Source organism: Salvelinus namaycush, chromosome 9, assembly GCF_016432855.1.
Source record: "Salvelinus namaycush isolate Seneca chromosome 9, SaNama_1.0, whole genome shotgun sequence".
In the NCBI taxonomy this organism is placed as follows: domain Eukaryota; kingdom Metazoa; phylum Chordata; class Actinopteri; order Salmoniformes; family Salmonidae; genus Salvelinus; species Salvelinus namaycush.
Genome location: NC_052315.1, coordinates 27,000,714 through 27,028,268, shown reverse-complemented (window position 1 = coordinate 27,028,268; position 27,555 = coordinate 27,000,714). Strand labels below are relative to the sequence as shown.

The 27,555-nt window shown below is 41.0% G+C and overlaps 1 protein-coding gene across 2 annotated transcripts in view; it reads left to right on the top strand.

Moving 5' to 3' along the window:
- The window catches only part of ripor1 (RHO family interacting cell polarization regulator 1), a 111,900-nt gene that overhangs the window by 40,309 nt on the left and 44,036 nt on the right, over positions 1-27,555 (top strand). The window lies entirely within an intron of this gene.

The following is a 27,555-nucleotide window of genomic DNA, read 5'->3' as shown; positions in this document are numbered from 1 at the left end:
TAATGTAAAACCATCAGTCATGTGGAGGACATTGGACAATGATAACTAACCTTCCTAATCTAAATGGATGAAGTCATTGATGTGCTGCTGACTCACTCTTGAGAGGGTTTTAGGTCTAATTTAACAATTATGTCCCATAGTCAAAAATGTTCTTCACCCATGTTATGATGATATTGTATAACAATGTGTTACACAATGGCCAGCCCAGGCCCACGCCACCTCTGGTAGTGGGAGTCCCAGTCGTAACAAAGTGTGGGAACGCTTCTCTGCAAACTCTGTCTTGTGGGAAGTACCCAGCCAGGGCCACACAATCTGCCCTTTGTGCAAGGGCTCGACCACCATCAGGGGGCCTAATTTAGGCGATGATTCGATCAACAAAAACAATTATGATGAAAAGGATATGCAGAAGGAAGTAGACTAGGAGACTTTTTCTCTCAGTGGTCTGTACTCTCACACACAAGAGGCTGACCAGGCTGGTAGGGCAGTAAAAGAACCCTCAGTGTTTTTTTTTTTTTTGTGTGAACATGATAGCATGTAGTGGTTTTGCAGCGACAGTGGTCTGGGGAGGAATGAGAGTGGTGTTATGTTGGGATATGAGGAATGTGTCTGTGTCTGTGTCTCTGTCTTGTCTGTCTACACCATGTGCTCGTCAGTGTTGGTCTTGCACAGATATTGAAATGCACATAACATATATCTCTATGGCCTGTTGTAATTCACCCTGGTCATACATGTGCTTGTTGTTGTGGTAGTCTCACACCTATTGCCCTGTCCAGAGATCTCAGGATCCCTTCCCTGTCTGACCCTGCTTCCCTCTAAAGGTGTCTGCATGCTTTCCAAACAAGAGTTTGTGCATATATTATGACATTTTGTGACATTTCTGTTTGTTTTGCAAACACTACTATTGCCACTTTTTTTCTTGTTTTCTAGAGTAGGTCTTTTAAGGGAGTATGCGAGCACACTCGTACAAGACAAACAATATGTCCATCTATTTGTGAAAATAGCTATGCTTGTGGCCGGGGTAGAATAAAGACCAGCTATGCTGCTTCCCTTCAATCTGCGATGCCCACTAGGAACAGAGACCTGTTGATCATGCAACAAAACATTGCATGATTGTGTATATAGACTTCCTGTTTTGTTGGAGATTTGTATGTGGATAAATCAATCCAACTATTTCTTCAGCAATACTCCTATTATGGTATAGTATACACGTACCGTGTTTAATAGGGTCAAGTGGAAACCGTCTAACAGAGCTTAGATGAATCTGAGGTTGTGTAGGAGGAAGAATGATGTTCCAATGTCATGCACCTGGTTTCTGTTTGCTGTATTAGTCAGTGATGAGGAACCAGCCAGACCACTTTAGGGTCCTTCAAATGACCATCCGCATACATAAAATACACAGCCCATCTGTCAACCTTAGTAGGGTGCATTTGGCCTAACATTCTTCTCCCAGCATGCCCTTTGCTCCTCGCCACCAGGACCTCTGCAGTTAATGACTTCCTGTGGGTGACTGTCAGGGCTCTACAGTGTGACAATTTTACTCGTATATGCACCTAAATATGAAGGATTCTAGCTTTATTATCTCAAATATTTGTCATTGTGCTCCTAAATTTCTTTGTGTACCAACATTTTTCAATTTAGGTGCCATGACCTTGTAAAAAAAGGTCAGCGTATAGCCCTGGCTGTGTTCCTGAAGTCGGACATGCAGCCAATTAAATGTCATCGCTCTCTCTTGGTCATACACATACACACTTTTGTTTTACTATCCTTGTGGGGACCAAACAATTGATTCCCATTCAACATTCTATTTTTCCTTATTCTAACCTGTACGCTAACCTATCAGCCTAAAATAGCCTTTTTCCTTGTGGGGACCAGCAAAATATCCCTAATTGTCAGAATTGACCTTGTTTTACTATCCTTGTGAGGACTTCTGGTCCCCACAAGGATAGTAAAAACACACACACACTCAAACGCACTCAAGCTTGCCCACAGGATAATTGCTTGTGTGCACACAGTCATATCAACCACTTTAATTAAGGACACAATTAGTGTTTGTTGATGTGTTTGGCTCTTGTTGAGTGTTATGAGTTTGGTGGGTGTTGAGTCACTGTCTGTCATTACTTCACAATACTAATCTCTGTGTTATTATTTCATTGGCACAAACCCTTTAGTTCTGCGACATTGGGGGGAACATTGAATGCTCTGCTCAGAATGTCGCTTCTGTGGGTTCCATGACAGAGTGCAGGGTAGCCCAGCCCAGTCTATTTCAGAACACTGTGCGACAATAAGGCAGCCAATAGTATTATTCAGAACTCACAGAAAAAAGAGACCACAGTGTAGCTGTCAAGTTCCCTGAGCTTGTACAAACAGGAAGCTGCAGGAATTATAGTTATGTGGTAGCGATGCGGTGATGTCTGTGAAGTATAACAGCTGTATAAAAGCCTGTGCAGCTAACCTACACTCAGATACCCTAATTACTGTTCTGTGTGTAGGCGTAGTTGTTTACAGTGTTTCTCTTACTGGGCTTAATTGTTTAGATAATACAGTATGTTATATGAGCAATATCTGATTGTGGGGAGTAAAGAAATGAATGATAAATAATGAATTTACATGATCTATGCTGTGAGTGTAGTTCGAAATACTGTCTTCATTCCGGTAGTAAAACACAGTAAATAAAAAAATAGGAGACAGAGATCAACAATGTAATGAACATTTTTATTTTGAGATGTTTGAACTGTATGATAATGACATGATTGTGCAGAGAGGTTCAATGACAGGCTATGTCATATGGCTTAACTACAAGGTATCTACTGGATGAGTACCATTAGGTGTGTAGAGATGTTTTCTGTTTCTCTGCAGTGTATATTTTCTGTCTGATTCAGCAGTCTGTTTCATCTGTGTATTTCTTCAGTGTATCATTAATCTGTGTGGCAAGAGCATGCTATTATAGAGCAGCTGCACTAGGTGACTCACTCTGTCCGGGCACAGTTATGATGCAGGCACAAACCACAAGCAAATATACACTGAACAAAAATATAAATGTAAAGTGCTGGTCCCATGTTTAATGAGCTGAAATAAAAGATCCCAGAGATGTTCCATATGCACAAAATGCTTATTTTTCTCAAATTTTGTGCACAAATTTGTTTACATTCTTGTTAGTGAGCGTTCTATCCTTTGCCAAGATAATACATCCACCTGACAGGTGTGGCATATCAAGAAGCTGATTAAATAGTATTATCATTACATAGGTGCACCTTGTGCTGAGGACAATACAAGGCTACTCTAAAATGTGCAGTTGTCAAACAACACAATACCACAGATGTCTCAAGTTTTGAGGGAGTGTGAGGAATGTCCACCAGTGTTGTCGGAGAATTTATGTGTAATAAAGCCCTTAAAGCTCATTCTGATTGGCTGGGCCTGGCTGCCAAGTGGGTAGGCCTATGCCCTCCCAGGCCCACCCACGTCTGCGCCCCTGCGCAGTCATGTGAAATTCATTAGATTAGGGCGTAATTAATTTATTTCAATTGACTGATTTCCTTACATGAACTGTAACTCAGCAAAATATTTTGAATTGTTGCATTTATATTCGGTATATAAAAAAACAGATATACAAATACAGACCATCACATACAATGCTTTGTACACCCATGGTTATGCTGCACATACGAAGGCTAGATGTGTTCATGAAGTACAACAGAACAAGTGTAAATTTAAACACAGATTAACTAGGTATTGACATCCAGAGTCCAGACAGCTTTAAGTATGCTATGTTTCTCTGATGCCAATGGGCAATTCCACAGTAACAGAATGAGACTGATTTTTCACTTTAAAATGTATGTGAAACAAATAACGATTGCAAAGTTAAACATACCATACAACTCTATGCTCAAGGACTACTTTTATCAATTTTCCAATATTTTTTGTTACGAAAACACATTTACTTGAAGAACAGTGCAGATTGGTAACAAAATTATGGTTTTCAGTGGAAATTGTTAAAAGTAGTCCTTGTGCAGGGAGTTGTATAGTTTTTTGGCATACATTTTAATGTGAAAAATCTGAGTCTCAGCATCATTCTGTTAGCATAAAATTACCACTATGTAGGGCGGCAGGTAACCTAGTGGTTAGACCGTTGGGCCAGTAACCGAAAGGTCGCTAGTTCAAATCCCCAAGCCGACAAGGTGAAAAATCTGATGTGCCCTTAAGCAAGGCACTTAACGCTAATTGTTCCAGGGTTGATAATGGCTGACCCTGGCCTTGACCCCACTCTGAGGGTGTCTCAGGGGGAGTTGGGATATGCAAAGAACACATTTCCAATTCACACGTGTAAAATAAACACATCTTGACATCATGGGAAAATCAAAAGAAATCAGCCAAAACCTCATAAAAAAATTTGTAGACCTCCACAAGTAGGGAGCAATTTCCAAAGGATGAACCAAACGCCTGAAGGTACAACGTTCATCTGTACAAACAATAGTACGCAAGTATAAACACCATGGGACCACTCAGCCGCCATAACGCTCAGGAAGGAGATGCTTTCTGTCTCCTTGAGATGAACGTACTTTGATAAGAAAAGTGCAAATCAATCCCAGAACAGCAGCAAAGGACCTTGTGAAGATGCTGGAGGAAACGGGTACAAAAGTATCTATATCCACAGTAAAATGAGTCCTATATCGACAACCTGAAAGGCTGCTCAGCAAGGAAGAAGCCACTGCTCCAAAACCGCCATATAAAAGCCAGACTACTGTTTTTCCAAAAAACATACTTTTTGGATGTCCTCTGGTCTGATGAAACAAAAGAAGAACTGTTTGACCATAATGACCATAGTTATGTTTGGAGGAAAAAGGGGGAGGCTTGCAAGCCGAGAACGCCATCCTAACCGTGAAGCACGGGGGTGGTAGCATCATGTTGTGGGGGTGCTTTGCTGCAGGAGGTCTGGTGCACTTCACAAAATAGATGGCATCATGAGGGAGGAAATGATGTGGATATATTGAAGCAACATCTCAAGACATCAGTCAGGAAGTTAAAGCTTGGTCGCAAATGGGTCTTCCAAATGGACAAAGACCCCAAGCATACTTCCAAAGTTGTGGCAAAATGGCTTAAGGACAACAAAGTCAAGGTATTGGAGTGGCCATCACAAAGCCCTGAGCTCAATCCTATAGAAAATATGTGGGCAGAACTGAAAAAGCGTGTGTGAGCAAGGAGGCCTACAAACCTGACTCAGTTACACCAGCTCTGTCAGGAGGAATGGGCCAAAATTCATCCAACTTATTGTGGGAAGCATGTGGAAGGCTACCTGAAACGTTTGACCCAAGTTAAACAATTTAAAGGCAATGCCACCAAATACTAATTGAGTGTATGTCAACTTCTGATCCAATGGGAATGTGATGAAAGAAATAAAAGCTGAAATAAATCATTCTCTCTACTATTATTCTGACATCTCACATTATTAAAATAAAGTGGTGATCCTAACTGACCTAAGACAGGGAATTGTTACTCTGATTAAATGTCAGGAATTGTGAAAAACTGAGGTTAAATATGTTTGGCTCTGGTGTATGTTAACTTCCGACTTTAACTGTAGATACAAATCGAGCTCCGTACTGCATCGCCATGTAACAATGCGGAGGGCTGTTGTGGGGGTGTTACATCCTGTAGAAAACACAAACTCACTACCTTGACTACCGCTCTGCACTGCTCCGCGAATCGCAAGAAGTATGAATGCCCTGACTTCTGTTGAGTTCATATCATCATAAATGCTGCATGGTCAATGCAGAAGTCGGATTGACCATGTGCCCAGATGCACAATGCACTTCTCTCTCCAGAATGCGCTCTCTCCCTTCCAATTTGCACATTCATTGTTTCATAACTTCATTGTGTGAATTGTTTACGTTTTGATTGTTAGTGTATATCACTTCCCCATTACATATATCACCCGTAGTACATTTACTGTTAATTACTATAATTTCTAATCTACAGTATTTGTTACTTTGGTTACGGTAATTTCTGTTTATTCATTCAGTATTATTATTCCAGTTTTCCAGTTATCATTGCACTTTGCAAACAATGCTATACTTGTGAGAATCAAGTTTTGTTAATCCAGTCATTGTCTTTTGTTTGGAGCGCTCCTGCCAATGTTGAGTAAGGATGTGTACGCATAGAAGTAGGCCTATAGGCTACCAGGCCTGCGTGCAAATGTAGGCATGTAAATGTGTACATTTGGGGACCTGATAGTATTTCTGATTGGCTTAACGCACCACCACTAATGACCTGTTGAGTTTTCTTCACCTCAAACAGCAAGCAAACAGTCTGTTTTTACATCCATTGAGAATTACAATAGTTCCTCAATGTGTTTGAGAAATCTTTCCAGCTCTCTCCCTTTCGATAACTACTCAGTGTGAAAGGGAAAAATGTTATGCTCTGATCCAGTGGAAACGTCATAAAATAGGCCTACCTGATTACTTCTTATCATTGCTCGACTTGGACTGAAATAGGTTCCGGTACTCATTTTGGGTGCTGGTACTGTTTTTTATATTTAGGATCTCCACAATACTTTTGAGCTAATATTCTATAAGAGGAACAGGAGCTCAAGCAGTAGAACATTTGAGGTGCTGGTACTCAGCTCCGGTGAGCTTCTGCCCAAATCAAGCACTGCTTCTAATTCCTTGAGCCCAAAACATACAGCAGCGTGTGCCCCGAGCTCACTGGCTTAGGTACTCTGAGGGCCCAGAATATTTTATACAATGTTGCAAGTTCGCTAGCTCAATCAAGCTTGGGGCCAGACCCAAGTTGATGGTTTATACAATGTTTAAAGTTCGTTGCAGACAGGCCATGTGTAGCCAATGTGATTTATCGGATATTTGTTTTTATCATGATATTTTCTACCTGCAGGCTGCAATGTTTTATTTTTTGGCTTTATGTAGGCTATTTTTACATTGTTGGCAATGGCAATAGAAGTTACTTTTTAGGTTTGTTTCATTTAGATTTGGATTAACCACATGACAATAACTTTGAGATATGAAAATGTGTATATAAAAACCATAACTGGCACACAGATCGGTAGAAATGGTAAGATAATTTGGCATTCCACATGAGGAAGGTTGCCGACTCCTCGTGTAGCCTATTACCGGCAACTTCAGGAGAATAATGGCAGAATATGCGAAAGCCAGCAGGAGCGAGATGAGAATAGTTGGGTCAGGTTAAGATTTTATTCTTCTGGTTATCTATATCTCTGGTGCCCTCCTTGAGGCATTTTTCTTATTTCATCAAACCATAAGCTTAAAGCATCAGACAAGCTCAATGCATATATTTGATTTTATTTAAACACATAGGGTGTGTCTATATATGGAAAAATACATGTTTAATAATTCCGACCGGCCTCCCGAGTGGCACAGCGGTCTAAGGCACTGTATCGCAGTGCTTGAGGTGTCACTACAGACCTGGGTTTGATTCCAGGCTGTTTCACAGCTGGCAGTGACCGGGAGACCCATGAGACGGTGCACTATTGGCCCAGCGTCATCCGGGTTAGGGGAGGGTTTGGCCGGCCGGGATTTCCTTGTTCCATTGCGCTCTAGCGACTCCTTTTGGCGGGCCGGGCGACTGCAAGCAGACTTCGGTCACCAGCTGGATGTTGTTTCCTCCGACACATTGGTGCGGCTGGCTTCCGGGTTAAGCGAGCAATGTGTCAAGAAGTAGTGCCGTTTGGCAGGTTCGTGTTTCGGAGGACGCATGGCTCTCGATCGTCGCCTCCCCCGGGTCCGTGGGGGGGGGGGGGCTATGGGAGAAGACTGTAACTACCAATTGGATATCACGAAATTGGAGGGAGAGAGTGGTAAAAAATGTAATTTAAAAAAATGAATAAATCATTTTTTGGGGTCAAAAACAGATGACTTTCGGTCAACCTAGTGTGTGATAGAGATATATAATATTAGTACCAGTCAAGTTTGGACACACCTACTCATTCAAGGGGTTTTCTTAATGTTTTACTATTTTCTACATTGTTGTATAATAGTGAAGACATCAAAACTATGATATAACAAATGTTATTTGTTAAACAAATTTGAGGTTCTTCAAAGTAGGTTCTTCAAAGTAGCCCTTCTTTGTTGAACTCCTTCAAGACTGTTGGACTGCTGGTTGATAGAATGCCAAGAGTGTGCAAAGCTGTCATCAAGGAAAAGGGTGGCTCCTTTGAAGAATCAAAAAATATATATTTGGTTTTGTTTTAGTTTTTTTGGTTACTACATGATTCCATATGTTTTATTTCATAGTTTTGATGTCTTCACTATTATTCCACAATGTAGAAACCAGTAAAATAAAGAAAAACCTTTGAACGAGTAACTGTATCCAAATGTTCGACTGGTACTGTACATACATACACTACCGTTCAAACGTTTGAGATCACTTAGAAATGTCCTTGTTTTTGAAAGAAAAGCACTTTTCTTTGTCCATTTAAAATAACATCAAATTAGTCAGAAATACAGTGTAGACATTGTTAATATTGTAAATTACTATTGCAGCTGGAATCCGCTTATTTTTAATGTACGCCTATGTAGATATTTCAGAGGCCCATTATCAGCAACCATCACTCCCGTGTTCCAATGGCACGTTGTTAGCTAATCCAAGTTTATCATTTAAAAGGCTAAATGATCATTAGAAAACCCTTTTGCAATTATGTTAGCACAGCTGAAAACTGTTGTCCTGATTTTAAAAAAGCAATAAAACTGGCCTTTAGAGTAGTTGAGTATCTGGAACATAAGCATTTGTGGGTTCGATTGAAAGGCTCAAAATGGCCAGAAACAAAGAACGTTCTTCTGAGACTCATCAGTCTATTCTTGTTCTGAGAAATGAAGGCTATTCCATGTGAGAAATTGCCAAGAAACTGAAGATCTGGTACAAAGCTGTGTAATACTCCCTTCACGTGGCAGCGCAAACTGTCTCTAACTGGTTCTAACCAGAATAGAAAGAGTGGGAGGCCCCGGTGCACAACTGAGCAAGAGGACAAGTACATTAGTGTCTAGTTTGAGTAACAGACACCTCACAAGTCCTCAACTGGCAGCTTCATTAAATAGTACCCGCAAAACACCAGTCTCAACGTCAACAGTGAAGAGTCAACTCCGGGATGCTGGCCTTCTAGGCAGAGTTCCTCTGTCCAGTGTCTGTGTTCTTTTGCCCATCTTAATCTTTTTTTTCTATTTGCCAGTCTGAGATATGGCTTTTTCTTTGCAACTCTGCCTAGAAGGCCAGCATCATGGAGTCGCCTCTTCACTGTTGACGTTGAGACTGGTCTTTTGCGGGTACTATTTAATGAAGCTGCCTTTGTTCCACAGGGATGCTGGCCCATGTTGACTCCAATGCTTCAACAAAGTTGTCCTTTGTGGTGGCCCATTCTTGATGCACACGGGAACCCAGTAGCTTTGCAGTTCTTAACACAAACCGGTGCGCCTAGCACCTACTACCATACCCCATTTAAAGACACTTAAATATTTTGTCTTGCCCATTCACCCTCTGAATGGCACAAATACATAATCCATGTCTCAATTGTCTCAAGGCTTAAACATCCTTCTTTACCTGTCTACTCCCCTTCATATACACCGTTTGAAGTGGATTTAACAGGTGACATCAATAAGAGATCATAGCTTTTACCTGGTTTCACATGGTCAGTGGCTCATGGAAAGAGCAGGTGTTCATAATGTTTTGTACACTCAGTGTTTATTTTATTATTCTATAAAACAGAAACCTGCCTGCATGTCTTGGCAGGTTCTCTGTCGCAGGCAGCATCAGGCAAGGTTGGGTAATCAGCTCTCTGTGTAGCGAATAGTTTGACTGTTGAGTGAAGAGGAAGGTGTCCAAGTCACCCTCACCCTCACTGACTGAAATCACATTTTATTGGTCACATGCAGATGTTATTGCGGGTGTAGTAAAATGCTTGTGTTACTACTGCACTGTTGGAGCTAGGATCTAACAATACACACACACATCTAAAAGTAAAATAATGGAATTACGAAATATATAAATATTAGGATGAGCAATGTTGGAGTGGCATTAACTAAAATGCAGTAGATTAGAATACAGTTTATACATATGAAATGAGTAAAGCAGTATGTAAACATTATAAAGTGACTACTGTTCCATTATTAAAGTGATCAGTCAATGTAGAGCGTGAAGGCACACAGTAGTCTGTAATTTTACCAGCCTAAGTGCAGACTTCGACCACAATATTGAGTAGTTAATTACTTTGTTTAAAAAATGAAAAACTAGATGTTTCATTTAGGGGTGTGTTTCACAAACACACCCCAAGAAAAGTAATCTGTTTTCCTCAGCCGCTAGCTTAATTCTTGCTGTGTATTCTGTAGTTCATCTTGGGGTGTGTTTGGCAGCAGTGGACTAGGTCAAAACCCCTTGACCACGCCCATCCTGTAATGTTCTTATAGATTTAAGGTCAGTGTTTCAGGTCACATGTCAGGGTCAACAAAATGAGAGGTAGACAGCATTCCACATTGTTGATTGGATCTTGACTATCATAACATAAGGGCATTTCCATCAAAAAGGACTGCTAAGCACCAAGGTGAAGTTCATAGGAGCATATCAAATTGGTTGTCAAATGAAAGCTAAGAGTCTATATTTTGGGGAAATGAAGGCATAAATACATTATTCAACCATTTTCCATCTAAAAAATGTGGCATAAGTAAAGGCTTAGATTTCTGGATAAACAAATGGAAAAGGGCTCTTTTGAAAACATCTACTAGAAAAAGTCTTAAAAGGTATCAGAAACACAATCATGTTGACGTCAAGACCCCTGCCAACTAATGTCCATTATCAAAAACACACATTTTCTAACTTCTCTCCCTCATGAGGAGTAAGGATAATGACCATTCGCTGACGTAACAAGTAATGGTAGACCTACTAATTAGTTATAGTGATTTTACTGATATAGTCACAAACCACAGTTGGGTCACCTGCTACTGTCTTCTCTTCCACTGGCATACTATTATGTTCAGCTCATAACTGTTTTCTTTGTCTTTCTGTTGTCTGGTGGTCAAACAGTCTGAGTCTGGACAAACCCCTCCCTTTCTCTCTACACTTAATGTCACCTCTCCCAGATCTTACACCTACCCGTGAGCCCCCTCTCCTTCCATTTACTGTATGTGTAACCTTTATTTAACTAGGCAAGTCCATTAAGAACAAATTCATATTGACAATGACGGCCTACCGGGGAACAGTGGGATAACTGTCAGCTCGGGGATTTGATCCAGCAACCTTTCGGTTACTGGCCCAACGCTCTAACCACTAGGCTACCTGCCGCCCCTGTAACCAGCATCTACTGAGCACCTGACGTCCATAGACATTGAAAAGTGCAACCTTGCCTTGATGTTAACATCCACAGACGGACCAGACTGGACAAATCTGAATAGTACAGTAAAGTATTATGTACTATACTGAACTCTACTGTACTGGACTCTGCTCTTCTGTGCTCGCTGTGCTGTATTTTACTGCACTGTACTCTACTGTGCTGCGCTGTCCAAACTTGTAAAACATGAGGAGAATGACATTCATATCCATAATTATGCATTTCTGTGTAGTACAGATCAGGGACCCATGATGTAATTCTGTTATCAGGTGTAAATCCACTTCACTTTCTCGAGTTCAAAAACTCAAGGTGTCAAGTCATAGCTGACACCACCATTATTTTTGCAGAAATTGTTGAATCTTTATTCAAAGCAGATATTTAAGAGTTTTTGGAGAACGTGGACACAAAAAAACTGAGGGAGATTTTACTGTATTCTCGTCACCAAAGTTTGCATTTGCACAGTTCTTCCACTAAATTTGTTTTTGTAAATGTTTCTGTGGAAAAAAACTGATTCTGTTACCATGGAATTTGTCAAATTCTGTTGCCATATTTTATATTACTTATTAGATTCTTCTTGTGTTAACCTTTACTGACGTGATGAGCGGTGATGTCCAGGTTTATATGCATAGGTTGAAGCCAATTAAAGGCATAGCCAAGTCATTTTATGATAAAAAATTACAACAGAAAGGGTTGTATGGGTAAAGTGTCTCTGTCTGGGAATCATAAATAGGCAGAGTTTTCCATTTGATTTCTAATTGAGTAGTAAAGAGTTCAAGAAAAGAACGTGAACAGTTGTAGAGTTAGAGAATGGTGTGTTGATACAATTTGATTTGATTAATTAAAGTATATTTGTCACATGCCCCGATTTTTTGTGAAATGCTTACTAACCAACAATGCAGTCAAAAAAATATAAACAAATAAGAAATAAAAGTAACATAATTAAAAGAGCAGCAGTAAAATAACAATGGTGAGGCTATATACAGGGGGTACTGGTACAGAGTCAATGTGCAGGGTTTTGTGTGTCCAGGCTGCACATAGGGTAGCAGGACTGTAGTGCTACAGCATCGAGTGACACATAAGCCTCTTAGTGGCCCGCTCGAGATTAAACAAGTCTGGGGTTCAGGGAGGTCCAAGTCCCTCACTGTGCAACGGTCAGCTGCGCTGCTCTACCACGGTCACTGGACGATGGAAATTGTCACAGGGTTAAACTTGACATTCTACAGTCTCACTGGTCCCATACAGTCCCATCCCCCTTTCATGAGCATGTCTATAGCTCTGTTAAGGTGTCCTCATGCATCCCAGCCTAAAACAGTTCGGAAGAGTTTGTGCATATATTATGATGACATTTTTGATGTTTTGGACTTTGAGTTTTTATTTGGGCTGTTCGGGCACATTTTTTCTGGAGGCAAGCCGAAATTCAGAGCCGAAGTCTACGCCCTTTCGTCGGTGATTGGTCAACAGTAGGCGTTCTTCAATAAAGTCTTCAACAAGAGACGGCTCGTTATCGAAAGTATGCTGACTCCTTAAGGCCAGCCATTTCAAGTATCAGCCCAATTATCACATTTTTATTTGTCACGTGCTGATTACAGCAGGTGTAGACCTTACCGTGAAATGCTTACTTACGAGCCCTTAACCAACAATGCAGAGTTTTTTTGTTTGTTTTTTTAAGTAAGAAAAAATTGCTAAATAAACTAAAGGAAAAATAGTAACACAATTAAACCAAAAAAAAACAATAACGAGGCTATATGCAAAGGGTACTGGTACCGAGTCAATTAGAAGAGGGGAAGACCTGTGGCTTGTTCTGTCAGTTGGTCTGCGCCAGATTTTATTTAGCTAAAGTAACTAACAGTACCTGGAGTTGAGTGAGCTAATACGAATAAGACACTGTTATGTCATTGGATTTGAGTGGATTTTGTTGTCAACTATGAAATGCTTTTGAAGTAGTTGATCCCAACTTAGCTCAGCAGTAACAAGGGGGAAAAGACCTTAGCACATGAAATTAATACACGGTAAGCTTTTGCCACTCAACATATTTTTAAAGGGTCAGTAAATTAGAGCAGTATTGATGTGTTGGCCCCACTTTCCTGCTCCCTCTCACCCTTATCAGTCTGGGACCAGGCTTGGGGAAAAGTATGTTCTGTTGGCAGATCGTTTATTCAGGGACTTTAATGGCCTCGTTAAGAGGGATCAGTCGAATGGCTGGATCCTACATTTCAAAGTGAGAGACCATATTGTATCTTCAACGTAATATTAAATATATTTGTATTTAGATCCATACCATAAATGCATTGGATGATACTTTTCAAGCCAAGGTTGGAGAAATGGAATTTACAACTCTTCGGCTAGCAGCCCTACCAACCTGCATCCTGCTAGTTTATTGCTGAAGATAAGCTGGGTTGGGCTTGGTCAGGGTGCCAGACCTTGGATGACCAAGGTCCTAACTCTGTAGCCATTGCACTTTTTGTCAGAAGTTGACCTCAGTGTCCTGACTAAATTCTAATCTTGGCCCTTCACACTATAATGGCTAGTGAATCATCCCCAAGGTAAATTTAGCCCAGTCACTCCCAACCTCTCCACAGTGATAGCTGTGTGACGAGTTCTCAGGGCCAAAATGGCTGCTATTCCTCAATGCCGGCTACACACATTTCTGCTGGATAGGGAGAGTAACATATACTATATTAATTATGCATTGTCCATTCACATCATATCAGCATAATGTCTGGGCAAAACAAATGAACTGAAACAGCGTTCTCTAGCCTCGTTCACCAGACAATTCCTGCCGAAATAGCCTGGAGACAAGGTTAGCCACACTCTCTAGGTGTGTGTGTGTGTTCAGGTCTACTACACACATGAAGTGTTACGGTCCAGCTACACCACCCACGTGAAATCCATGTCCGTGAGACTTGCTGAAATGGAGTTGATAGAGTCCTACTGTAGGAAATGTTACCTGCTACATCGGCGCGTGTGTAAAGCGTAGATGTTGCGCGGCTGCTGTAGCAGTAACGTAAAACTAGGTTTGGAGTCTATTTTTCTCAGATCCACTCATTCATTCAAAATGCCTGAAATAATTGGTATAAATTATTTTTTGACACTTAATCAATTTAATAGCAGTAGGCCTACCTGTATGAAACAAATATATAAACGGAACTGTAGTCTTCCTGGTTCATAATTCAAGGTAGGTTATTATATCTATAGTATCAATGCTTGTTAAACTTTTAGCTGATGAAAGGACAGGCAGTTGCAAATGATAGTTTAGCTTGTATTAAAGTTTTTGAGGATTCTAGAGAGTAGAACCCTCCCCCTACCCTCCTTGGAAGATATTCAGATTTGACAGGACAAAGTTGGCAAAATGGATGACAACCGTTTGATCTTTGAACTTAAAAGCTCACTATGCTGTATGACCCTAGCAACCTCCAATACAAGTACGGTTTGACCAAAGAAAAAGCATGGAATGCTGTATCATCCGTCCTCAGAGATGGCTCTGTGAATGGCACCGGAGGAGATGGCTGCCGTTTTACAGGCTCCTAACCAATTGTGCTATTGTGTGGGTTTTTTCCGCGTTGTTTGTAACTTTTTTGTAAATAATGTTTCTGCCACGGGCACAACTTTGGTTTTAGAAGTGGGGGGGTTACTTATATATATGTTCCTTTATTTTCCCCCTAACCCTACCATCCCTCCTCTAATTGGAGTAAACTAAACTAACACTTGGCTTTTACTTCCACATACTATATACATTTTACAGACACAGTATATTTGCCATATATTTTTCAACTCTTCTGAGATGTTTCAGAAAAATTCCGAACCTTTCTATTTTCATAGATTCTACATATTATAAATAATAAATGTTGCTACGAGTATTATTATAATATTGATCCATTGTCTGACTTTTTTAAATCACCCAGCAGTGCTATTTGTAGAGGGGGATAGAACTTGGCAGGGGGTCTGGGGGTTCTCCCATTTTTGGGGGCATCTAAAGCACATTTCCTGCATTTGTATACAATCTAATATGACCCATGGCCCTTCTACCCGTCTCTATTTAGAACAACAAAAAGTAAGCAAAATACCTACAGTCATCAAGCTAGGTAAGAGAGTATTGCATTTGTTTAAGTGATTTCTAAGACTGAACTAGATCCATGATAATGTAATAATCAATATTGTGTTGCACCTTTAACCAATAGCCTAACAAATGAACAGCTCTTAGAGAAAAAGTACAACGACTTAACCTTTTGTCTTTAAGACATTCTCTATATCAAATTTCAGCCAGACCACCCAGCTAACCCGAGACACCTACACGCCCGACCTCGTCCAGTCTAGTCAATAACTTAACTATCTCACCAACACAACTTCCTTCCCATCTTTTTTTTGTTATGCCTCAAAGGAAAGGTTTGGAACACAAGTTGAATGTACACCCTCCATATAATTCATATCATAGGCCTAATAGTACTGTATAGCTCTTTTTACTTGCACACATGGCCGTGCCACTAGGGGTCCACGGCTCTGTGGCGCCCCAACCCAACACACCCCACTCAGATTTAGGATCTTAGTGAAACATTCATTATTGGTTTCAGGCGTGTTAGGCCAAGGCCAGAGTGACAACAGTACAGCAGACCCCCAGAGCCAGGACTGAGCTGTCCAGCAGCTAGGGATTGCCTAAATAGGTATCTCCCCTGACGTGGGCATGTTTTCAATACAGACTCCTTTTGTCATGCATTATTCCATATAAGGCATCCAGACCTTATGAAGTTGCACTGTATACCCCTAATCTTAAAACAAATCTAGTGATACTGAACATAACTTGACATTTCTTCCATACATTGTTGGAGGATAATCATCCTTCCAATTAATGACAATGCATTTATTAGCCACTATAAATGTCAGGTTACACAGTTTCTTCTGATAAGTCTCCAGTATCAACTTTTCCAAGCAAACAAAAACAGGGAGAAGGGAGAACCTTTAGACATGCTGAGATAAAATAACATACTATTTGCCAGAATTCAGCCAGCCTTCACAAGACCACAACATATGCAAATATGTCCCCTTCTGTGTTTTACACCTGCAGCAGAGGAATTACATTTCTGAGTGCATGATATTCAGTTTCACTGGCATATAGTACATTCTATGGATGGTCTTAAACTGCAGTAATTTATGTCTGAGATTATATGAACATGACTGGGCATTCTAACATATATTTATCCGTTCATTATCAATAGCATCTCGCAGGACTTCCTCATGTTTGTTATACATGTTTCTGGAAAAGCCTCTATCAACCCTTGATACAGTTTGGAAATCAACTTTGGAGGTTTATCAGACTGCCTTAAAATAGCATCTGGCTTGTCCAGTGTTTGCTGGACAGAGAGAATAAAGTGTATCTGAAAAGATTCCCCTGATCTCTGTCAGACTGGTCTTCCCTGGCCTGCCGGACCCTGCTGAGACCCGTGTCACCATCTGATCCTCCTAAAATGAGGCATGACAAAGAATTACTTTGGTGAACATTTATACATTTTATTACCAAACAAGACTGGTCTGTAGCAGTATAGCAGCAGTATACAAGGGGTACCGGTACAGAGTCAATGTGCGGGGGTAACGGTTAGTCGAGGAATTTAAGGTAGTATGTACATGTAGGTAGAGTTAAGGTGACTATACATAGATAATAACAGAGAGTAGAAGTGGTGTAAAAGAGGGGGGCGGGGCAATGCAAATAGTCTAGGTCGCCATTTGATTAGATGTTCAGGAGTCTTATGGCTTGGGGGTAGAAGCTGTTTTAGAAGCCTCTTGGTACCGTTTGTCGTGCGGTAGCAGAGAGACCAGTCTATGACTAGGGTGGCTGGAGTCTTTGACAATTTTTAGGGCCTTCCTCTGACATGCCCTGGTATAGAGGTCCTGGATGGCAGGAAGCTTGGCCCCAGTGATGTACTGGGCCGTACGCACTACCCTCTGTAGTGCCTTGCGGTCGGAAGCTGAGCAGTTGCCATACCAGGCAGTGATGCAACCAGTCAGGATGTTCCTGATGGTGCAGCTGAACCTTTTGAGGATCTGAGGACCCGTGCCAAATCTTTTCAGTCTCCTGAGGGGGAATACGTTTTGTTGTGCCCTCTTCACGACTGTCTTGGTGTGCTTGGACCATGATAGTTTGTTGGTGATGTGGACACCAAGGAACTTGAAGCTCTCAACCTGCTCCACTACAACCCTGTCAATGAGAATGGGGGTGTGCTCAGTACTCCTTTTCCTGTAGTCCACAATCATCTCCTTTGTCTTGATCACGTTGAGGGAGAGGTTGTTGTACTGGCACCACATGGCCAGGTCTCTGACCTCCTCCCTATAGGCTGTCCCGTTGTTTTTGGTGATCAGACCTACAACTGTTGTGTCATCGGCAAACTTAATGATGGTGTTGTAGTCGTCACTGGCCGTGCAGTCATGAGTGAACAGGGAGTACAGGAGGGGACTGAGCACGCACGCCAGCCCTCCAAGATCCCCACCCATAATAATAATCCATTCCCTACCACCAATACCCCCCCCCCCCCCCATGCACCAACAACCGACAAAAGAAAAAGACAAACAATACAACAATGCAAAAAAAAAAGACATCAAGGACAACAAAAATCATAACAGCAAGGCCAACTGGATATGTTTGAGTGCATGTATGGCACTATTTACCTGTGTGTGTCTTTGTATGTGCACATGTGTGCATTTGGATGTGAGTGTGTGTATATGCATGTGTACAAACACCTGCACGGCATCTGCTGTAAAAACACTGCCCCTCAGTGTCATTCAAACTTACTTTTTGTTTTGTTTTGAATTACATTGATATCTATACTTTTATCTTTGACAGTTATTCTATCTGTCGCCCAGCCACTCCACTCCCACTTGTCTCCAATTCCGCTTCCCTCAGCCCCTCCCACCTATCTCTGCTAGCCACCCTCTTCGGATTTCTACGCACCATATATCTTTCAACTATGCTGTGATGTTTAATATAGATTGACATTGTATCTAATAGAATCCACAGATTGCGAGTTGAAGATATACTAATACTCTTTAGTAAAAATGTTTATTATTTGACTGACCTGGTCTCTCCAGATCTCCCAACAGTACTATTTCTAGGGTCAATTTTAGATCAATGTTCTGCATTTTCAGCCATTCCTGAATCTGAGACCAGAAACAAGCTACCTGAGGGCAATACCAAAATAAATGGTCTATTGATTCTGTATCCTCACAACAAAATCTGCAGAGCTTCAATGGTTGAATGCCCCAAATCTTCAACATTTTGTTGGTGGCAAGAATTCTATATAATAATTTTAGCTGTAAAGCACGAAGTGTTGAATCTTGTCGTTTTATATATCAACTCATACACCCTGTACCATGGAATCGGTACATCAAAAATCTCTTCAACTATTTTGCAATCTGTATGGCTCAGCTGTCAACATCCTGGTCCTCAAATTAAACTGGTATATTTTCCTATTTATGCTATTTTTATTCCTTTGCCAGGTTTGATCCTTTATATTCGTCAGACAGACCAGTTCCCTACCTTCTCCTGCTGCCACCTGCCGTCTCCATTTTTGGGGTAATGCTGTAATCAATTGGTTGTACTCTTGGATTGAGCAGACCTTCCCATACAATTCTGATAACTCCATGAAAGACAACTCTACCATTCCGATTTACAATTTCACTTAAAAACTAAATAAATACAGGTAATTTATCAACCAGCACATTTGAGTTCACCCATAATATTTTTTGTAATATTTGTTTTCTTTTCAGGGGGATGAAATTGAAATTGTAGCCAGCTCTGCAATGCTTTTTCGAAAAAGAGACTTTGAAAAACGTATAAATTTCCAATTAGTCGAAAAGGAGACATAGCAATCTGCACAATGGCAAAAAAGGCAATTTTTAAACAATGGATGAGCTTTTCTTAGTAATCTACTTGAGAATCATTTAGCGTTCAAGTATAACTTTTGAATAAGTGAAGCTTTTAGGGAGAGGTTTAGTGCTTTTATATTTAATAAGCTCAACCCACCCAATTCATTCATTATATAGATAGGCACGCTTTTATTTTGTCTGTTTTAGTGTCCCATGAACAAGGTCAATTAATTGACTGCAGATGGTTGTAGAATTGTATTTTTGATGTAATGAGAAATATGGTTGTCATAGGCTATCCATATTGGACCCAAACTCAATAGATTCCTTGCAGAAGAGACCGAGGGCTAATTCTTCTTCCACGCGTGCATCTGTTTACGTCTCTGGGGTAGCAGGTAATACTGCGTTGACATCCTGGTCACGGTTTGCGCACACGTAATCCCAGTATAGCTCCTCTGTTATACCTGTAGGTTTCTCTGTGCATATGAAATTCCCTGGCACCTGCTCAAACAGCAGATTAAATAAGTAAAGCTCATTTTGATTTAAGAATCAGGGGAGGGGGTGTGGAAAACAAGCATGCCTGCTGTGTTTGAGACAAATAGAAGCCTAGTGGCATGTTAAGAATGGAAAGAACGTGTCCTCTGCATCGTGGGGTGGTTTTGGGGAGTAAAGTGCTTGGTGTTGAGTGAAGCTATGGAGGGGTGGGGGTCTCCAGCTTAGATTGAGCTGCGCTAAGGTGGTCATTTGAATTTAAAAGGACCTATGAGCGCCAATGTGAAGTTGTATGGTTTGTTAAACTTTGAAAACAATGTTTTTGTTTGGCATACATTTTAAGAGAAATAAAGTTTCAGCGCAATTCCAGAATTTCCCAGGTGGAAATGCAAGGAAGTACTGATATATTTTGTTCTTCTCACCCCCTACTCTTTGAACTGTGTATGTGAGTTTGGTGTAATGATTAATGGTAGACTAAACAAATACAGCTAGTTGGGTAAATCCCCTGGGACATGCACCGATATCCAGGATCCAGTTGTCAGGCCTGTGTGCGTCTGATAACCCTGTGTCAGTGTGTTGCCAGGCATCTTATCGCTGTATGACCCAGATGACTTACATTGTCCTGGGATAGTTATAGTACCTTCGGAAAGTATTCAGACCCCTTGACTTTTTTCACATTACGAATTCAACCACCCCCTGGGACATTAAAACGCTGGCTGATTTCCTGGAAACTGAGGAGTACATTCACATTGAAGATGTCTTTCAAAGTATAAATACCCTTCTTAGACCAAGGATCTGATATAAATGTTTTTTTACACACTAAGAATCATTTATTACGCCATATTGGAGAGTATGAATGCTATTTAAGATTAGCTCTCATGCCTTTCTGCATCTTTCCACACATTTACTGAGTATGCTATAATGCAGGTTTGGGTATGCGACCCGCGACCTGATTTCAATGCCACGCGGCGGAATCATGCTCAGATCACAAAGAATTTGCGATAGTAAAGTTTTGAAAAACGTATTTTATTATTCAAATTAAAAGCCCAATGAATACTCGCCTTTGTGTAATGATTTAACTCCCACCGCTTGTGGGACATTTATTTTGAAGGCACGTATAAATAACAACATGTACGAGGACAGACAGTGACTGACAGGCTGAAACACACGTCAGTTAGAAATAGTAGCTAGCTAGAAATTGTGCAAACATTTGTTTTTCAAAGAAAAGGAAGGTAGACAATGAATATAGGGTGTTCCAGTAAGAGTGGACATCGAAATATTTCTTTATTCAGGTATCAGGGAAAGCTGTGTGCGAAGAGAGCATCGCTGTCTTGAAAGACTACAACTTGTCCCGACACCTCCAGACGAAGCATGCAGAGAACTATAGGAATATGTCTTCTGAGCAGAGGGCAAGTGCATCGAAAAAGTTGCTTTCTCAATTGCAAAAGCAGCAAGGAATTCTCACAAAACTGCAATCAGCAAATGACGGAATTGCGAGAGATAGCTGCGTACTGTCCCACAAAATTGCTAAACATAGCAAGCCATTCGCTGAGGGCGAATTCATTAAAGAATGTTTAATTGACTCTGCAGCAATACTTTGCCCCGACAAGAGCTGTTTGAAAATGTCTCCCTGTCAAGACGAACAGTGACACTGCGTGTTGAGGACATCGCAGAGAATATGGAACAACAGTTGAAAGACAAGGTAAAGGATTTCACCTATTTCTCCTTGGCCCTGAATGAGGGCGGTGATGCACGTGACACAACGCAGTTTATGATATTCTTACAAGGCATAACCCCAGACTAGGATATGACAGAGGAGCTTGCTTCAGTGCAGTCAATGAAGAGCACAACCACAGGGAAAGATTTATTGGAGGAGGTTAATAAGTGTCTGGCAAAGCTGGGACTGAGTTTTGAAAAGTTATCCAGTGTGATCACTGATGGGTGGCCGAACTTGACAGGAAAAAACTTTGGCCTTTTAAAAAGGATACAAGATCAAGTAGCTGAGCTGAACCCAGATCAGAAAATTATTTTCCTGCATTGCATTATTCATTAGGAGGTGCGCTGTAAATGTGTTCTAAAAATGAGCCATGTTGTGGATACAGTCACTACAGTGGTAAACTTCATAAGAGCAAAATCTTTAAACCACAGGCAGTTTGTCTCACTGTTGGAAGTGACCGAGTCGGGTCATGCAGATCTCCCCTACCACACAAACGTGAGATGGCTGATTTTGGGGAAAGTGCTTGAAAGGTTGTGGGACCTGAAGTCTGAGATTGCGGAGTTTCTGCAAATGAAAGGAAAATATGTGGATTTCTCTAAACTGCAAGATATAAAATGGTTGGCTGATTTTGCCTTCACCGTGGACATCATGGCCGTCATGAGTGATCTGAATTCCAAACTACAAGGGAAGTGCCTTTTTGCACATCAGATGTACAGTCTTGTCAAAGCCTTCAAGGGAAAATTACTCCTGACCCACCAACAATCTCACCCACCTTCCGACACTACTAGTCTGTTCCATATCAGATGACCAGCGGGAGAAGTATACATCACTGCTGCGTGCTTTGAACAGTGAGTTTTCTCGTCGTTTTGAGGATTTCAAAGTGTTGTAAAATGACATGCTGTTTGTTTCCTCTCCTTTCACTTTCAATGTGGATAACGCTCCCACTGACCTGCAACTTGAGCCTATCGATCTTCAGTCTGATGCAGTGATTGGAGAACTATTCAAAACAATGTCACTAACGAGGTTCTATGCATCTCTCGATGAACAAAACTTTCCAAAGATTAGGACTCATGCTCAGAAGATGTTTGTACTGTTTGTTCACATACAGTTGAAGTCGGAAGTTTACATACACTAAGTTTGGAGTCATTAAAACTTGTTTTTCATCCACTCCACAAATGTCTTGTTAACAAACTATAGTTTTGGCAAGTCGGTTAGGACATCTACTTTGTGCATGACACAAGTAATTTTCCCAACAATTGTTTACAGACAGATTATTTCACTTATAATTCACTGTATCACAATTCCAGTGGGTCAGAAGTTTACATACACTAAGTTGACTGTGCCTTTAAACAGCTTGGAAAATCCAGAAAATAATGTCATGGCTGTAGAAGCTTCTGATAGCCTAATTGACATCATTTGAGTCAATTGGAGGTGTACCTGTGGATGTATTTCAAGGCCTACCTTCAAACTCAGTGCTTCTTTGCTTGACATCATGGGAAAATCCAAAGAAATCAGCCAAGACCTCAGGAAAAAAAATTAGATCTCCACAAGTCTGGTTCATCCTTGGGAGTAATTTCCAAATGCCTGAAGGTACCACGTTCATCTGTACCAATAATAGTACGCAAGTATAAACACCATGGGACCACGCAGCCGTCATACCACTCAGGAAGGAGACGTGTTCTGTCTCCTGGAGATTAACGTACTTTGGTGCGAAAAGTGCAAATCAATCCCAGAACAACAGCAAAGGACCTTGTGAAGGTCCTTTGGGTACAAAAGTATCTAAATGGGTATAAAAGTATCTATATCCACAGTAAACGAGTCCTATATTGACAACCTGAAAGGCCTCTTAGCAAGGAAGAAGCCACTGCTTCAAAACCGCCATAAAAAAGCCAGACTACTTTTTGGAGAAATGTACTCTGGTCTGATGAAACAAAAATAGAACTGTTTGGCCATAATGACCATCATTATGTTTGGAGGAAAAAGGGAGAGGCTTGCAAGCCGAAGAACACCATCCCAACCGTGAAGCACGGGGGTGGCAGCATGATGTTGTGGGGGTGCTTTGCTTAAGGAGGGACTGGTGCACTTCACAAAATAGATGGCATCATGAGGCAGGAAAATGATGTGGATATATTGAAACAACATCTCAAGACATCAGTCAGGAAGTTAAAGCTTGGTCACACATGGGTCTTCTAAATGGACAATGACCCCAAGCATACTTCCAAAGTTGTTGCAAAATGGCTTAAGGACAACAAAGTCAAGGTATTGGTGTGGCCATCACAAAGCCCTGACCTCAATCCCATAGAAAATGTGTGGGCAGAACTGAAAAAGCGTGTGTGAGCAAGGAGGATTACAAACCTGACTCAGTTACACCAGCTGTCAGGAGGAATGGGCCAAAATTCACCCAACTTATTGTGGGAAGCTTGTGGAAGGCTACCTGAAACATTGACCCAAGTTAAACAATTTAAAGGCAATGCTACCAAATAATGATTGAGTGTATGTAAACTTCTGACCCACTGGGAATGTGACGAAAGAAATTAAAGTGTAAATAAATCATTCTCTCTACTATTATTCTGACGTTTCACATTCTTAAAATAAAGTGGTGATCCTAACTGTCCTAAAACAGGACATTTTTACTAGGATTAAATGTCAGGAATTGTGAAAAACTGAGTTCAAATGTATTTGGCGAAGGTGTATGTAAACTTCCGACTTCAACTGTACATAGGTTGACCCAGACATTGTCAGTGATGAAATATAACAAGTCAAGGCACAGATCATCTCTTACTGACTCTCACCTCTCAGCAATCCTACGCATAGCGACACCAGAAACTATACGTGACTTCACTACTCTAGTCAATGCCCACCAGAGACTTCACTGCTCTAGGCAATGCCCACCAGAGACTTCACTGCTCTAGTCAATGCCCACCAGAGACTTCACTGCTCTAGGCAATGCCCACCAGAGACTTCACTGCTCTAGTCAATGCCCACCAGAGACTTCACTGCTCTAGGCAATGCCCACCAGAGACTTCACTGCTCTAGGCAATGCCCACCAGAGACTTCACTGCTCTAGGCAATGCCCACCAGAGACTTCGCTACTCACGCTGATTGAGTCATTTAAATGTAATGTTGAGCTCTCTATTTCTTGTGTTTTTGTGCATACCCACTAACAAGAGTTCTGTCTGTGGTGCTGAATGCACAGTGTACTTTTCCCTCTGTGTAGTTTGTTGCATTTTTAATAATGAAAATACCTACCAAAAGGAGAACATGGATATGGTTTATTTCTGTGCATGTTAAAATAGTAAAATATGTAGCATATCTGGATGTGATTTACAGTATATATATCTGTCAGCACAGTCATACACATGATGTATAATCCTGTAATATGATTCTGGCCCACGATGGCAAAATATATTTTATAGTGTTGCCCTCCATGGAAAATATTTTCCCGGGCCTGCTATAGTTTGTCCAAACACCAATGCAAATTTTTTAGTAGTCATTCCAGTAAATAATTAATATTGTAATCTATTTGGTGACACCTTTTGACTTTTCTATAACACGCCAAGTAACAGAAGCCTCTGGGCAGTGGTGTAATGTACTTAAGTAAAAATACTTTAGTGTTTTTGGAGTATCTGTACTTTACTATTTATATTTTTGACTACTTTTACTTCACTACATTCCTAAAGAAAATATTCTACTTTTTATTCCGTACATTTCCCTTGACAGCCAAAAGTACTCGTTACATTTTGAATGCTTAGCAGGACAGGAAAATAGTCAAATTCATGCACTTATCAAGAGAACAAGTGGTCATCCCTACTGCCTCTGGCTGACTCAGTAAACACATGCATCTTTTGTAAATAATGTCTGAGTGTTTGAGTGTGCCCCTGGCCATCCATACATTTTAAAAACAAGAAAATGGTGCAGTCTACTTTGCCCCTTTACCCCTACCTACATGTACAGTACCAGTCAAAAGTTTGGACACACCTACTCATTCAAGGGTTTTTCTTTCTTTTTACTATTTTCTATATTGTAGAATAATAGTGAAGACATCAAAAACTATGAAAGAACACATATGGAATCATGTAGTACCCAAAACAGTGTAAAACAAATCTTAACGCTACAGCATACAATAACATTCCAGACGATTCTGTGCATCCAACTTTGTGGCAACAGTTTGGGGAAGGCCCTTTCCTGTTTCAGCATGACAATGCCCCCGTGCACAAAGCGAGGTCCATACAGAAATGGTTTGTCGAGATCGATGTGGAAGAACTTGACTGGCCTGCACAGAGCCCTGACCTTAACGCCATTGAACACCTTTGGGATAAATTGGAACGCCGACTGCGAGCCAGGCCTAATCTCCCAACATCAGTGCCCAACCTCACTAATACTCTTGTGGCTGAATAGAAGCAAGTCCCAGCAGGAATGTTCCAACATCTAGTGATATCTAACAATACACACAATCTAAAGGAATGGAATTAAGAATATAAAAATATTTGGATGAGCAATGTAAGAGCGGCTGTTATAGCAGCAAAAGGGGGACCAACTTCATATCAATGCCCATGATTTTGGAATGAGATGTTTGATGAGCAGGTGTCCACATACTTTTGATAATGTAGTGTATGTCCTGGTGTATGTGTTTCTGTGCACTGAATAGAAGTGCTCTAAAGGAGATGTAGAATGATGTGTCTTTCGTACGTTGGATGCTGATCCCCTGATCTCTTGTTACACTCTGTTTCATTGTGTAGACCGATGTTTATTTGGTGTATGTTGATTCCTGGTCAGCCAGGCTGAGACTCGGTGTGGGGTTTCCCCTTGATGCTAATGAGCTGATCTGATGTGGTTAACAGACCTTGATTTGATTCACCTCGACTGCCTCGCTTACTCCATTTACTGGATCTGACCAACTACTAATCGCCAAAGAAGCTACTCAGCCAATCACTGTCATCAAGTATCAATGTCAGCTAGTTCTCCTGCACATTCTAGCGTGCAGAATGGGATTCTGCTGAGGTTGATCATGTCAGGACCTGTTAGAAACCCTTGGTGACAGTCATGGTTGTGACATGGGGGGTGAACACGTTTATTGACGGTGTCTTTGTTTGTTTACTTAATTCTTTGTGGTGTGTTATATGAAAACTAGGTTTGTGTGCATATTTGTGCACATATTTTTCTATTCTGAACTAAACACAAGTCTCCCCGTGTGTGTAATGAAGTGGTACATTTGGATCTAAGTGGAACACATGAAAGTCATTCGAGTTTAATCTCAGTGAAATCTGAATGCGCAGCGAGAGAAGCTTGGGCTGAAAATAATAGCTGGATTAACATGTCGATTTAAGGCTTTCCTCTCCCTGTAAATGTGCAGCGCATACGGAAGGAGGTGTGTGTGTGTGTGTTGTTGTTGCAACTGTTTGACTAATATCCTGCGTGCGCGTGATGTCGAAGACATTAAAAACAAGTCTGCCTCCAGGAGAAAGGCAGTGGCCTGGGTTATGGGGGAAAGCCCAATGAGAAACATTGTTGCGTAAACCAGTCTTACAAGCTGTTTGCATTTGCATATACCCATCTATTCTCACTCCACTTCATCAGACTCTGTGCTCTACTGATTTATTAGTCACTAGTTTTCAGCATGTTGTTGCAACTGTTTGACTAATATCCTACTGTTTTTCTGATGGCATACTGCTGACAGTGATGGCTGTCCCTTTAGGTTATTATTGACATAACTTTCATTCCTCAGCGTAAAGTGCAGCCGTATACCTAATCAGGTTAAGTACTTGAACTAGAGCAGTGTCACCTTGAGCGTGATCATAAGCTTGCAGCTAGTTTCTCAAGTCCCTTTTGCCAGTCTGTTACTCTGTTAAACATTTTCAAGGTGCACTGTTAAGAATGAGACGTGGGGTCATCACACAAGTTTGACCTGATCACAAGGTTCACGGAGTCACTCATCTCTGTAATTTTAGAGGCTTGAGCCGACAAAAATCAAAAAAAAAAATAGATGTTTTTGTTTTGCGGAGTGAGACTATGCAGGCAAGAGCCTCAGAATCTATGATGACGATATAGAGTAAGAACAGTGTTTCTGAGGGGGTTGTGAGCGTTCATTTCCCCTTTGGTGCATCATGCTCTGGGGTGTCTGGGTATTTATTGTAAACCGTTTACAACATTGATAGACAGT